Below are 14,216 nucleotides of genomic sequence, written 5' to 3' on the forward strand. Positions count from 1 at the left end.
GATTATGCTAATTGAACCAAGTGACAAGGAGGTAGCAACCACTTTAGACTTATTGGTAATACATATGCATACCAGATAATGGGAAATAAGTCTAACTAAATTTCAAGAACTGTCTACCTCAGTAAAATTCTTAGAAGTTTAGTGGTATGGGGCATGCAGAGATATTGCTTCTAAGGTAAGATGAGTTATTTCACCTAGTGCTTCCCACCACCAAGAAAGAAGCACAATTTTTAGTGGGTCTATTTGGATTCTGAAGACAACACATTTCTCATTTGAGTGTGTTACTCAGGCCCATTTAAGAAGTGACTCAGAAAGCTGCTGTCTTTGTGTGGTGCCTAGAACAGAAGGAACATCAATTAGGTCCAGGTTGCTCTACCACTTAGATCATATGATCCAGCAGTCCTAATGATGCTTGAGGTGTCAGTCGCAGAGAGATGCTGTTTGGAGCATCTGACAGGCTATATATGAATCACAGAAGAGACCATTGGGATTTTGGAACAAAACTCTATCATCATCTGCAGATTATTATTATTCCTTTGAAAAACAGCTCTTGGCCTGCTATTGGACCTTAGTGGGAAACTGAACATTTGACAATAGGACACCAAATTACCATAAGACTTGAATTTCCCTTCATGAACTGGGTATCAGGCCTTTCAAGTCATAAAGTAGGACACTGGTAGTCTATTGTATAATGGAAGTGATATATGAGCAATTAGGCCAAGAAGGTCTTGATGGCACAAGCAAGATTCATGAAGATGTTCCTCAAATGCCTATGGTTTCTACTCCTTTTACAATGCCATCTGCTGTCAAGCATGCACCTATAATCTCATAAGGTATTCTCTATAATTGGCTGACTGAAGAGGAGAATCCTAGGATCTGGTTTACTAACTGTTCTTCATGTTATTTGTAGGCACCACCCAGACATTGACAGTTCCAGCATTACAATGCCTTTATTTGACAACCCTGAAAAATACAGGTGAAGAAGTGGGCAGAACTCCAGGCAGTATAAATGATTTTACACTTTGTTTGGAAGAAGAAATTTCCAGATGTATGATTGTTCAATGACTCAATATATTGGCTGTCCAGAGATTTAGAAAGATCATGATTGAAAAATTGGTGAGAAAGTTATCTGGAGAAGTATGTGAATAGATCACTCCAGGTGGGCAAAGGACATGAAGATATTTGTGTCCCATGTAAATGCTCATTAAAAGCAACTTCAGCTGAGGAGGAGTTCAATAATCAAGTGAATAAGATGACCTATTTTATAGACATTTAGCTTCTTTCCCCAGCTATCTCTGTTATTGCTCAATGGGCACATGAACAAAATGGCTATGTGGCTTGGATGGGGGTTATGGTTGGGCTCAGCAACATGGACTTCCACTCACCAAGGCAGACCTGACTACAGCTGCTGCTGAATGCCAGATGTACCAACAACAGATACCAACACTGAATCCCAGATATGATACCATTCCTTGAGGTGAACAGCCAGCCCCCTGGTGGCAGGTTGATTACATTCTACCGCTTCCTCATGGAAAGGGCAATGCTTTGTTCTTACTGAGTTAGATATTTATTCTGGTTATGGTTCTGTCTTTTCTGCTTGCAGTGCTTTTTCCAAAACAACCATCCATGGACTTAGAGAATACCTTATTCTCTGACAGGTTATTCTACACAGTACTGTTTCTAACCAATAAACTCATTTCCTAGACAGTGAAGTGTGACAGTGGGCCAATGATCATGAAATTCCCTGGTCTTATTTTCCATGTTTCCTACCATCCTGAAACAGTTGGTTTGATAGAAAGATGAAATGACAGTTTCAGTGCCAATGAGGTGGCAGCAGCATAAAGGGCTGGAGCAGAGTTCTTCAGAAGAAGATATGATTTGAATCAGCTTCCAGTATATGGTATAGTTTCTCCTATAGCCAGAATCAACAGGTCCAGGAATCAAGGGTTGGAAGTTATTGTTTTGTTTATACATGAGATATAATTTGTGTAAAGTTTACAAGGAGTGGATTGTAATAGCTATTCCTGGTTTTCAACTTTATTATATCTGGGATGAACTACAATCCAGAATAGGAAGGCACATCTGTGATCCAGATCTTTAGGCTAGAAGACACAAGTTTTTTACCTGGATATTGGCAAGAAGATTTTGAGAAATAAGGGCCATAAAAAGTTTAGACTCGGGCAAGGTAGTACATGGCTTTAATTCTAGAAAATTGAGGCAAGGGGGTCTCTGAATTCAAAGCAAGCCTGGGACAAAGCAAGTCCCAGATCCAGGTGTGTTGTTAAACATCTTTAATCTGGGCCACACCTTCTTCTGGAGGCCTATGTAAGGCCATCAGAAAAAGGCAGAATCACTGTTTACCTGCTTGCAACTACTTGCCAGCACATCTATTGGAACCTACTTCTACAGAATACCAGCTTAAACAACTAGCATCTTGGTACTAAGCAACTACTAGATTCTTGGACTTCTCATCTACAGCTATTTATTTTGGGGTTAGTTGGACTACAGAATGTAAGTCATCAAAATAAATTTCATATATATATATATATATATATATATATATATATATATATATATATTCCATAAGTTCAGTGACTCTAGAGAACCTTAAATAATATATATATATATATATATATATATATATATATATATATATAACATTAAAAAATAATATATTTAAACATAAGAAAAATTCTTGTGGCAGGCAAAGTATAAATCTCAGCAACCTCATGGAGGAGAATGGAATAGCAAATGTAAAAACCTTGCTGTTTCAAAAGGCATGAATGTCCCACACATGGTGAATTAACTGCTACTTGGTGCAAAATGGAAAATGTTAGATAATTATTGAAGAAGCCGAAAGTCACAAAACTAGCATGCTTGGGTTCTTGCCAGGGCAGGAGTTCTGGGGAGGGGGGGGGGGGACAAACAAACAATACCCAAGAAAATGCTAAGACAAAGAAAAGTGTGCAAACCCAGCTGAATCACAATATACAATTTAGAGCTGTGCTGGGTAGGAAGAGTTCTGGGAAAGTAAGAAGTAGTATATTAACTGATGTGAAAAAAAACTTTTTGAGACAGGGTCTTTCTATGTATCCTTGAATGTTCTGGAAATCACCATGTAATCCCAGATGGCCTTGAACATATAAGATCATATTTTTCTGGAATGGATTACGTGCTGAACCACCATATCCATCTATAAGAAATGTTCTACATATCTCTTTAATGTGTTGTAAAAGTTGTTTTTTGCCTGGGTGATTAACCCTGATCACCTGGGATATAAGGTTTCCTTAAGGTAAAAATTCAGATTTCCAAACCATCAATTTTCTTCAATGTGATGATTTTTTTGCTACTCTAAAGCAACTCTGAACTTCATTTAGGAACTACAACATACATCAAAGCTTCCAAATACTTTTGTTATTACTGGTCCTTTTAAAGGGGAAGGTTGCAAGGAGCCTGGGAAACAATTTTAGCTTATAGACAAAAAAGAACATGTTTCTTTGAGGTGTCTTTTTACACTAAATATCCTGTTCAGCTTCTATCTCTTACTGTTATCACAAAGTCCTCAGCATCATTAGGATAATAAAAAAAAGTTCTGAGCCCCTCTTCATAGTATGAAGAGTTGTTTTCTGAGTGTGTCTAGATATCTGTAATATATATTTCCATTGAATTGAGCATCACTGCACATATAGTCCATGTTCTCTGATGCTACTCTGTCTCTGGATTATACTCTCCACAATTCTTAACAGTATCGATGCTTCTATTTAGCTATATCATAATTTTAACTATAAATTATTTCAATTTATATGTTCAAAGATGCTCAACAAAATCCACATAAATAATTAAATACTCTTTACGGTGAGATGAGAGCATATCAACTTTATTGTTCTCGTCACTACTGCTATGATATAAATGTGGTGAAAGTTGACAGCTTATAAATCATTTAAATTTCTCTGTCTCCACTCTCTTTTTCTCACATACAAAATGATGACTTTACAATGGGCATCACTATGCTGGAGATGATAAATATACAACATATGATTCTGGACAGAACAGAAAGTATTTTTAGGTAGAGCTTGTGCCATTCTATCATGTAAATACTCTCATCAAGTTCAGTTTCAAGGAGCCAAGCTTTAAACTCAAATTTGATCAAATAAGACAATTTCTCACATACTGTTGACTATGCCTACATACCTGTGCATTGTTTCTACATCCTGACCATGGCTTACATCCTATGCCCCTTAACATTCATCAAAGAATTTCCCAAGTTCTCTTTATATAGCTTCTAAAAGCCCCAGTGCTTCTTACCAGATTGTGTTTTAAAAGAATGGTAAGTAGATTGAACCCACTGATCCTTCCAATTATATGGTCTTCCCTTCTCTTCTGCTTATGCTCAATGTTACTTTTTCAAGAGATCTGGTCTCACATCATCATATATAAATTTGGGTAACATAAAGTCAGCTGTGAAGTTTCTATGTGTCTTAAAATGAAGAAAACACCACTTCCATTTTCTGTTGCATGATAAAATACTTGGACAAACAGTTCACATTGGCTTCATGGAAAGCTTCCATCATGGTATAGAGTTGCTGATCTGTCTCCCCTAGGCCCAGTGTTATTGATGTTTTGGAAACATCAAGCTGGACCTCCTTGGCATGTTTCAGGACACAAAGGTGTTGGGAGCCAACTTTTAGCAGAAAATGGCTAGAAAGCAGCTATCCACATGCTAGCCATGCCTCCAAGGCTTAAGTCATATCCACACACCTACAAGGGGCATGGCAAAAGTGTATAAGTACCCCACATTTCCCTTCAATAAAAGAGACTTGATCAGAACCTCTGTCTTGTCTCTATTCCTTGCGTCTCTTCCCCTTATCCTCTCTCTCTCTCTCTCTCTCTCTCTCTCTCTCTCTCTCTCTCTCTCTCTCTCTCTCTCTCTCTCTCTCTCTCTCTCTCTAGACCCTGACCCGAAAACCAGAGCAGAAGTTTGAAGCCAGTCAGTGGTGGCATGCACCTTTAATCCCAGCCTTTGAAAGGCCAAGCCAGGCAAAGCAGAGCAGGCTGCAACATAGTAACTATTCAGCATTGAGAACTTCCCAAGTCAGGTTTGCTCGTTGATCTGTTCCAGTTTGAAGGCAATTGTGAAGCATCTTCATGTTTCCTTCATATTTCTTGCAAAGAAAAAATATGCTTCTCAGGGAGTTTCTCCTCCCTGAATTTGTTATTGTTGTCTATTTGTTTAATCAGTCTTTCTGGCAGCCAACATGCAGCATCTGCAGTTTGGGAATATATGCAAACAGAACCTCTTCCCCAGATAAGCACTGGATCTGGCCCATTCCAGGTTTCAGTTAATGGGTCTTTCCAGAGGACTGTTGCAAAATTCTTTTTGGTATCAGGATGCCAGAATCTATCTGCAACAGATTTTTCTTCAGAATCCAAAGTTAGAAAATTTAAAATTTCTGGAGGATTTCTTGGTAGGGTACATTCCCCTTTTTAAATTTTTTCAAATTGATTTTTCACTAGCAACTGAGCAGCTTGGAGGTAGTCTTAACTTTTCTCCTTTCTGGCACTTAAGTTTCCTTTATATTCATCCCAAGTGATCTTGTCTGCAAGATCACCAGATACAAAATCTTGAAGGTCTGGTTATGCTAATCTTACACAAACTTTTTCTTATTTGACAAAGAACTTAATGCTCTAACTAAGCATGCATATCTTCCAAATACCTGGAAAAATTTCCCTAGTTTTGAACTTGGAATAAGCAATGGTGTTCCTGTTGCTTACCCACCCCAGGCTGTAAGCTCAAGAAGTGCTTAAAAATGAAAATAAAATTGATTTATGTCAATCTAATAGAGGCAACTATAAGAACCCTCAGAATCTGATAAAACAGGTGAGAAAAAATATCATCCAAATGTAAAATCAGTGCCTCAAATCAAGAAAAGTCTGACAGGACCTAAAATAGACATGCCAAGTAAAATTCTCATAGCATTCCATGTTGGATCTCAAAGTGTAACAAGAATATTAAGAATGAGATAAAGGAAAAGCAGATCCATAAAATGTATAGAATGCCATAAATTACTGTGCTGTCACTCAGTAAGTTCCCATAGGAAATAAGAAATAAATGTAAATTAAGAAAGACTGGAATCCTCATGGTTTCAGTGCTTCCTGACCCATGCCATGTGCCTGAGTCTCCTGGGTATGCAAAGCATAAGAGACTTGGCAGACAAAGAGATAGAATGAACAACAGGAAGAAGTAAGTTATACAAGAGAAAGACTTTTACCTCCATCAAGCATGCACACTTTTTAGGTCAAATTTTAAACGTGTCCCAGCCATTTCTTGTCCACATTATTATCAGTAAGAACGAGTCCTTGTTCCATATATCTTCCTCAAATCACAACCCACATGTTCTGATGTTTTAATATAGAATTTGCAATCTACCCGTTTAAATCAGAGTGGAAGACATTTACAAGATAGACATTCAAGCATAGCTTACTCCATGAAAAGATACGGTTTTTTATTTGAACTTTTAATAGTTAGTGCTGGGAAGACAAAAAGCATATGAAAAATTATAATTGCCTAGAATGTCTCTTGTTGTCTACTTTTTTGGGGAACAATTGCATGTAAATATGGGATACAATGTCTAAACCATCTTTACAAAGAAATGGAATGGGGCACTTAGTAGATCACCAGAAAGAGCAAAGAAAAGAAAGTGCAAATAAAAATATATGGAACAAAACAAGTTTATACAACTTAAGAAATAGATCATTCTTATATCTGTAAAGTGGAAATGTATGTTGTACAAATAATTTCGCTCTTTCCTTAGAGTTCAAAGGGTCAGAATATTCTTAAATATAGAATGTGTCTCTTTCTTGAATTAGGCTGTTGGCAGCACATAGTTGAATGGAGCCTTGATTTAGACATGAGCTATACATTGATGCTCAGATTCCTGTGCTGGGAACATGATGCTTATGCTGAAGGTGGTAGGAGGTCATGTCATTTAGAAATCCTACTGTGATGTCTCTCATTCTGTACTTCACTGCCCATAAAACTGATTATAGAACGTGTTTTGATGCCAAGAGTGTTATTAGAAAATCCCAAATGTCCCTGAACTTTCTCTGTGTTGTTTCATATTTACTGATCTTTTCTCTTTATCTACATGCCTGTCAATGTGCCACATGGTACATAACAGAGAAGAAAGTTCTTTAAAAACATTTGGCATAACATTTAGACTTTTAGCCACTTAAAATGTAACATACACAAACTTTTCTCTTTAAAGTTGTGTTACTTTAACTGTTTTAGTATAGTGATAAAACCTGAAAAATGCCTGTGCCAGAGTCTACTGTTCATATAGCTTTTCAACTTTTTCATGGAATTTTTCTTAAATATATATACATATACGTGTGTGTGTGTGTGTGTGTGTGTGTGTGTGTGTGTGTGTGTGTGGCTTTTATTACCTTTCTAGAAAATTTTTAAAAATACAAAATAAAAGACAAAATGCACAATAACTCTTACATTTTCTTAGATTTAAAAAACAGTTAATCTTTGTAATCCATCATATTAAGAAGTGAAATAAAACAATGAATCATGTCTATTTGTGAAGAAAAAGACTTTTACAGAATTAAACTTGTAGTCAGCCTGCTTAAAAGGTTTTGGAGTATGATGGTTTGCATATGCTTGGCTTAGGGAGTGACATGATTAGAAGGGGTATCCCTGTTGAAGTAGGTGTGGCCTTATTAGAGTAGATGTATCACTGTGTGTGTGCACTATAAGACCCTCATCCTAATGGCCTGGATGCCAGTCTTCCACTATCAGCCTTTAGATAAAGTTGTAGAATTCTCAGCTATTTATGTACTATGCCTGCCTGGATATTACCATGCTCCTGCCTTGATGATAATGGACTGAACCTGTGAACCAAGGCAGCCACAATTAAATGTTGTATACAAGTTGCCTTGGTCAGGATGTCTGTTCACAACAATAGCATCCTGGATAATACAGAAGTTTGTAGCAGGGACTGCGGTATTTCTATGATAGGCCTGACCATGTTTTCATTTGGATGAATGTGGATTTGGAGACTCTGGAAACCAGTAGAATCCATTAAGTTGGGCTTAATAGGCTACCCTAGAAGGAATATGGAAGACTCTGCTGCTAAGTATGATTTTAACTGTACAAACCTGGCCCAAAATGTTTCAATGGAGAACTTCAGAATGTGGCCTACAGACTGTTTTTGTAGTATTTTGGTGAAGAATGTGGCTGCCTTTCACCCTTGTCTGAAGAGTCTACTTGAGACTCAGGTAAAGAGATTCATATTAATTGCACTGACAAAAGATGTCTCAAAAAGACAACAGAGACTTTGTTCTCTGGTTATGTCTCATGAAGAGCATTTTTAACAAGCATACCAAGCTTAGAAAGAAAAAATATAAAATATATGGTACAAGTATTAAAGGGACACTAGGAAGTGAAATGGAACTTAAGCCTATATTCTAAGAGATGACAGATGATGGAATATGGGGAGCAAGATACTATGCAGCTAAATTTAGATCCAGGTATTTTGGTATACCCCTTTAATCCCAGGAGACAAAGCCAAACAAATCTTTTAGTTTAAGACCAGCCTGGGACAAAGCAAGTTCTAGGTAAAGAAAAGCTTAAATCATGCACGGTGCTACACTCCTTTAATACCAGCACTGGAAGAGACAGAGCCATGCAGATCTTTCAGTTCAAGGTCAATCCACAGAGTAAGATCCAGGAAAGCCAAATTTAGACAGGGAAGGAGTCTGAAAACAGAAAGATTGTAATAGAATAAGGGGACCCATGTTCCAGCCTCAGAAAGCAGCAGAACATGGCAGCTTCAGCCATATGGCACTACCTTTAGAATAAAAAATAGAAGGAATTACTGGGCCAATTGATGCTGATTAGCCAGAACTAACAAATTAGTGGTGATTAAAAAGAGACCAGCATTGCTGAGATGAAATCTTCTGTGAAGTGTTTTCTGATAGCATAAAGAAACTGTGTTCCTGAGATTGCCAAGGTTGTACCTTGTACTCCATTTGTACTTGGCAATGTGTAAGAGTCACCCAGGTACTGGTTTTGAAGGCATAAAGGGGTCATGAAGAGAAGTTGAGGCTTGTTACTGTTAGAGGACATAGAAGGCAACTAGTGAAGGTGCAGCCTCAGTTGAAGTTAATGGCCCAGGAATTAGAGGGTCATGCAAAGGAGATGAGGTTTGGCACCATGAAGAAAGCCTATCAGAGGCTATTGGTGAGGCTTATTTGCAGCAGAAGACCCCAGAGATGCCAGTACCATGGGATGAACACCAAGAAAAGCAGTGGTAGTGAAGTAAATCAACCTGAACTACGGAGGGCAGAGCTGGAGAAGTCACACCACCCCTTTGGAGTGGCCCAGAAGATCATGTGTGAATCACAGACATTAAAACAAGAAGGTGTAACATTGAAGTTACCTTGGCGATCCCAAGATGTTCGATATGCCAGAACCATAGACTGTTTGGTGAGAAAAGCTCTTAACAGTGAGTGGAACTAGCCCAGGAGAAAGAAGTTTGTTGTAGCCAACAAAGACAAAAAAGAGTTGGAGATCTGTGGACTGCTTTGACATCAGCTATGGGATACAGAGTTTGGAGTTTGCCCACTTGATTTCCTGTCTTGCCTCGGGGATTTCAGTTAAGTGATTAAATGAATCTCAGGAGAGACTTTGAACTTTGGACTTTCAACATTATTGAAACTGCTATAGAATATGGAAACTTGGGCTGGAGAGATGGCTCAGTGGTTAAGAGCACTGACTGCTCTTCCAGAGGTCCTGAGTTCAATTCCCAGCAACCACATGGTGGCTCACAACCATCTGTAATGAGGTCTGATGCCCTCTTCTGGTGTGTCTGAAGACAGCTACAGTGTACTCCTATACATAAAATAAATAAATAAATCTTAAAAAAAAAGAATATGGAAACTTGAAGTGGGACTAAATGTATTTTGCATTATGCTATGTTTATGTATGGCCCCCATAGACTCCTATGTTTGGATAAGCCTATATAGGCCAGGGAGTGGAATCTGATGGTTTGTATATGCTCAGCCCAGGGAGTGGCACAATTAGAATATGTAGCCCTGTTGGAGTAGGTGTGTCACTGTCAATGTGGCTTATAAGACTATCATCATAGTTCCTTAAAAGACAGTATTCTGCTAGAAGCCTTCAGGTTAGAAAGCAGAACTTTCAGTTTGTCCTTGATGATACTGGACTGAATCACTGAAACTGTAAAAAAGCACCAATTAAATGTTATGCTTTATAAGAATTGCCTTGTTCATGATATCTGTTTAGAGCAGTAAAACCCTTACTAAGACATTCTACAAACAGCATAAAATGGAAACTACATAATTGTCTTATGACTAGATTCCGTAACAACTAAAATAGTATCCAGAGCCCTTTTAAAAGTCTACCTTATTTTACTTTGTATCATTTTTAATTACTCCAGTCTGAATTTTGCTCTCCTATTGAGTATTTAGATCAAGTAGATAGCCAAAATTACCTTTCTTCACTTTACAGTTAAGTCCAGCTGTATGTCCTTACGGGTTGCTTTTAAGAACTTTGGAGGAGACACTCAACTTCCTTAGTTTTCCATTACGAGTTTTGTCATCTACTGGAAGTGAACAATCTCTTGCTAACCATATGACTTCCATGGAAGAACCAAGGACATTTTATCTGCAGTAACTTTTTCTTTGCAGAATGGCTGGAGTCTAACTTAGTCAGTATGACTGCTCTGAGGAGTGAACTGCCTGAACTGAAAGGCCTTTTATAGGTGTTGTATCATTTCCCGGTACCTAGAAGACTTGAATCAAGGGCCACAATATAGGTCCTTCTCTTAGTCTCTTTATCTGCATTGACATCAGCCTCCAAAAATGAATATCGAATTCATATAAGTTCAGTTATACTAGCCTTGAAGAAGAAACAGTAGTTTTAATCTTAATTGTTGAAAGTACATTCTGAAAATTTAGAAAAAGCAAAGGCTTTAAAGCACATTTTGAATTTGTTAACAATCTGTCTCCTAAGTAGTTAATAATCTGACAAACTAGGAGAAAACCTAAATAACTGTCTTGGTAAATAAAAAATTTTTGTTTTCCTGTGAAGGTTCAATGCCCCAGTGCACAGGAATGTTAGTGTGGTGAGGCAGGAGGAAATGGGTCGGGGAGCACCATCATAGAAGCAGGGAAAATAGGATAGGGTGTTCACAGAGGGTAAACTTGGAAGTGGGATAACATTTAAATGTAAATAAATCAAATAACCAATAAATTTTTCTAAAAACACCCAAAAATAAAATAACAAAGAAATCACAAATAGAGGCAACCCTGGAAATAAAAAGCCTAGGAAAGAGATCAGGAGCTATAAGCATCACCAACTGAATAGAAGATATAGAAGAGGAAATCTCAGGTGTAGACTATACCAGGAAAGATATTGACACAATGATCAAAGAATATACAAAGCATAAAAAATCCTAACCCAAAACATCCAGAAATTCTGGGACACAATAAAAAGACCAAATTTAAGAACAATAAGAATAGAAGAGAGCAAAGATGCCCAGCTCAAAGGGCCAGAAAACAACCTCAAAAAAAATCTTAGAAGAAAACTTCTCCAACTTCTCCTAAAGAAAGAGATGGACAGAAAAGTAAAAAATTACAACAGAACACCAAATATATTGGACCAGAAAAGAAAATCCTCCTGTAACATAATAACAAAATCACCAAATGCACAGAACAAAGAAAAAATATTAAAAGTAGTAAGAGTGGCCAGGAGCAGACCTAGAGTGCCACACCTAAACAAAGACAGGTTGCTAAGAAATGCTGAAAGCCTGGATCACCAGGGTTGACCCTGTTTTAGCTCTGAAATCACATAAACATATGTGACACCAAATGGGCTGAGCAATTTGTGTGTGTGTGTGTGTGTGTGTGTGTGTGTGTGTGTGAGTGAGAGAGAGAGAGAGAGAGAGAGAGAGAGAGAGAGAGAGAGAGAGAGAGAGAGAGGAAGTGAGTATTGCCAAGACTAACTGGGATCCCCAGTATCCAGAGACACAGGAATCCCTACCTGGACAGAAGCATGGGTTCCTTCCCATTTGAACCTGCACCCAGAGAAGACCTGGGGGACTGGCTGTGCACCCACTCCTACAATACCCAGAGATAGCCTGACTCTCAGGTGCTCTGAAACACCAAGGATCACAAGATCACTGGTGATCTGACATGTGAAGGATCACAGAATCACAGGATCATAGAGGAAGCTTGATTCCTATTAGATTGGACACACCCAAAATCACTGGGGTTCCGACACCCTCAGGATCAGAACACCTTTCCCTACACCCACCATAACTGAGACCCCAACAACAAGGGAAACACAATCTCCTGTCCAGCCAGAGGTACGGTTTCCTTTCCATGAGACATTCATTGGACCTGTGCCTAGAGTAGAACAAGAGCTCTGGCTCCCCACTCACTCCTGCAACACCCAGAGAAGACTCCCAAGAGCTCTGACACATCAGGATATCAGGAATTTTGTCACACAAGGATTTCAGGATCCAAGAAACAGCTGGACTCCAAAGAGTTCTGAAACAACCAAGATCACAGAAGGGACAGGCTCCAGTCAGAGATATCAAGTAGGAAAACTAGACCCTAGAAAAAACAAGAAAGTAATCTTAAAACAAACCCAAAAAAAATATAGCCATACAAACATAATTCCACCTTTTGCCTTAATATCCCTTAAAATCAGTGAACTCTATTCCCCAATAAAAAGACATAGAGTGGCAGACTGGATATGTAAACAGGACCCAGAATTTTGCTGAATATGGGAAACACACCTCAGTGACAAAACAGACACTACTTCAGAATAAAAGGCTGTAAATAAATTTCTAAGCAAAAGGTCCCAAGAAACAAGCTGGAGTCGTCATTCCAATATCAAATACTTTTATTCTTGATTACAATCATAATCTGCCACATAAGCACTCAATAAAATTTGCTGTATAGTAGCAAAAAAAGTTGAATAAGTAAGGCACCATATCTCTCTTCTTACTACCTCTTCCTCTGAGTCATAAATTGGGCAGATGGAATGGCAGTGAGTTACAAGCATAGAATGAAAATCCTCAAACTGTGTAGTGTTGAAACTTAAAAGCTAGAATAAAGTTACTCTTCTTGCCTTGGTTAAAGGCAAAGAAGAATCGTTGTTTCTACATCCAAAAGGGTAAAATGTCTAATTCTTTCTACGTTAAATAATCCATACTTTGGCCCAGCAGTTTATCAGGTTGGTTGTGCTTCCTGAAAAAGATGATGGCTTATAGGATAATCCATTGTAGCACAGTTTTTATAGCAAAAAGTAGAAGCAAATGAAGCATTCCCTACCGGAGACACCTCCCTGTCTCAATCTCTCTCTCTCTCTCTCTCTCTCTCTCTCTCTCTCTCTCTCTCTCTCTCTCTCTCTCTCCCTCCCTCCCTCCCTCCCTCCCTCCCTCTCTCTCTCTCTCTCTCTCTCTCTCTCTCTCTCTCTCTCTCTCTCCTCTCTCTTTCTTTCTTATTTATTTAAATGATGTTGTGTTTAACAGGGTAGGACAACTTCGTTTTTATATAGACAGAAGATTATTTTAGTGAGAAGATAAGCTCTTGCTACTGGGCATCAGCATTTAAATGTGGAGCACATCCTGAGCCCCTGAAAATTTAATAATACATGGAAACCTTCCACAAGATAGTGCCTGAGTTTAAGAAATTTTGATTTAGAGTTGGAGACAGACCTTAGTGGGTCAAGGTGCTGTTGCTAAGCTTGATCACCTACCTGATTTAAATACTCAGAAAGCACATAGGTTAATGAGAGAACAGATTCCCACAAGTAGTCATTACACAAACATTAAATGTTAGTATACACACACACACATGCACTACATTCAAACCCTAAGTAAATACATACATAAATATTTGAAAACATAATAGGTTTGATTAGCACTTAATGTACAACTAGTCCACAAGAGTCTGTATTAAAATTATATTTAGCTTCTGAGACAGATCCTTATATTAACTACATATAGAACTACTGACAAAGACATGGCTATATAGGTCATCATATATTTTCATTGGGGTGGTTAGATTGTATAAATATCCTTTCTGGGCTTAAAATTTGATGACTAATATATGGAAAGAGGATCTTGTGCATCTTTCAGGAAACTAAATGTAATCTTGCTGGTTAATCTGAGAACCTCACA

General features: G+C 38.1%; 1 protein-coding gene across 1 annotated transcript in view; it reads left to right on the plus strand.

Annotated features, from left to right (window-relative positions):
- Positions 1–10,283, plus strand: part of LOC117718858 (tyrosine-protein phosphatase non-receptor type substrate 1-like) — a 127,329-nt gene extending 117,046 nt beyond the window's left edge. Inside the window, exon 5 of the mRNA XM_034516810.2 lies at positions 911–10,283. The gene's annotated coding sequence lies outside the window, so the exon portion shown is untranslated. The remainder of the gene's footprint in view (positions 1–910) is intronic.
- Positions 10,284–14,216: the final 3,933 nt, after the last annotated feature.

Source organism: Arvicanthis niloticus, chromosome 13, assembly GCF_011762505.2.
Source record: "Arvicanthis niloticus isolate mArvNil1 chromosome 13, mArvNil1.pat.X, whole genome shotgun sequence".
In the NCBI taxonomy this organism is placed as follows: domain Eukaryota; kingdom Metazoa; phylum Chordata; class Mammalia; order Rodentia; family Muridae; genus Arvicanthis; species Arvicanthis niloticus.